The sequence below is a fragment of the Arachis duranensis genome, chromosome 9, assembly GCF_000817695.3.
Source record: "Arachis duranensis cultivar V14167 chromosome 9, aradu.V14167.gnm2.J7QH, whole genome shotgun sequence".
In the NCBI taxonomy this organism is placed as follows: domain Eukaryota; kingdom Viridiplantae; phylum Streptophyta; class Magnoliopsida; order Fabales; family Fabaceae; genus Arachis; species Arachis duranensis.
In genome coordinates, this window is record NC_029780.3 from 89,038,957 (window position 1) to 89,040,958 (window position 2,002).

Below are 2,002 nucleotides of genomic sequence, written 5' to 3' on the forward strand. Positions count from 1 at the left end.
AGTTTCTCTCCAATCCTTCTTATGACTTAAGATTTCTTTCATGAACTTAGCATAAGAAGGTATTTGCTCAAGTGCCTCTGCAAACGGAATCTTTATTTCAAGAGTCCTTAGATAGTCTGCAAAGCGGGCAAATTGCTTATCCTGTTCCGCTTGGCGGAGTTTCTGAGGATAAGGCATCTTGGCTTTATATTCTTCAACCTTGGTTGCTGCAGGTTTATTCCTTACAGAAGTGGTTGAAGAAGCCTTGTTAGAGGGATTACTGTCAGCACTCTCAGGTGTCTGATCCTCCCTTGGCGTCTGAACGCCAGGATTGGGTGGAAAATGGGCGTTTAATGCCAACTTTTCCCCCTTTTCTGGCGTTTGAATGCCAGAACTGGGCAGGGAATGGGCGTTTAACGCCAGCTTTCCCCCTTTTTCTGGCGTTTGAACGCCAAAAGTGCTCCTCTCTGGGATCTTACTGTCCTCAGAGGGATTTTGAACAGTGGTTTGGTTATCCTCTGTCAATTGTTCCTTATTTGGCTTTTTGCTACTTTGAGCAGTGTTATTCAGTGTCTTCCCACTCCTCAGTTGAACTGCTTGACATAGTGTTATTTAGTGTCTTCCCACTCCTCAGTTGAACTACTTGACATTCCTCTATTATCTATTTAGATATTTGCTGTTTTGCTTGATTCAACTGCAGTTCTATGTTCTTGTTAGCAACTTTAGTTTCATGGAGCATCTCTTTAAATTCTGCTAACTCTTCTGTCATCAGGAGCAATTGTTGATTAAGCTCAATCATCTGTTCTTGAGGATTAGGATCAGTGGCTACTGCCATGACTTCCCCTTTTGGAGAAAACTCATTGCTAGAGTACAAATATTGGTTTCTAGCAACAGTGTCTATAAGCTCTTGAGCCTCTTCAATTGTCTTCCTCATGTGTATAGATCCACCAGCTGAGTGGTCTAAAGACATCTGAGCTTTTTCTGTGAGCCCATAGTAAAAGATGTCTAACTGTACCCACTCTGAAAACATTTCAAATGGGCATTTTCTTAGCATACCTCTATACCTCTCCCAGGCATTATAAAGGGATTCATTATCCTCTTGTTTAAAGCCTTGGATGTCCAGCCTTAGCTGTGTCATCCTCTTTGGAGGGTAAAAGTGATTCAGGAATTTGTTTGATAACTGTTTCCATGTCTTTATGCTTGCTGTAGGTTGGTTATTCAACCACCTCTTAGCCTGATCTTTTACAGCAAATGGAAACAATAATAGTCTGTAGACATCCTGATCTACCTCTTTATCATGTACTGTGTCAGCAATTTGTAAGAACTATGCCAGAAACTCAGTAGGCTCTTCCTGTGGAAGACCGGAATACTGGCAATTTTGCTACACTATGATAATGAGTTGAGGATTTAGCTCAAAACTGCTTGCTTTAATGGGAGGTATACAGATGCTACTCCCATATACAGCTGTAATGGGGTTAGCATATGACCCCAAAGTCCTTCTGGACTGATCAATCCCACTTAGGTCCATAATGGATAAAGGGAAATACTGTTCAATCCCACTTAAGTCCATAATGGATAAAGGGAACTGATATGGATGGCAAGTGGATAAAAATATATTTTTTTTTGAATTAACCGAAAAATAAAATAAAAACAAAAGGAAAATAAAATAAAAAATTTGAAAATTAAAAGAAAATAAGATCAAAACAAATTGAAAACTGAATCAATTAGTTAATTAAAAAGATTTTGAGATTAGCAATTAGAAAGATATGATTGAAAAATTTTTATGAAAAAGATTTGATTTTTGAAATGAGGAAAGAGAAAAACAACAAAATGACACCAAACTTAAGATTTTTAGAGAATCAAACACTAATTTTTCGAAAATTTTAAAGGAAAAACACAAAGAGGACACCAAACTTAGAATATGAAACTAGACTCAACTAAAAGACTCTAAACCAACAAAAATAAAACAGTCCTAATCTAAGCAACAAGATAAGCCGTCAGTTGTCCAAACTCGAACAATCCC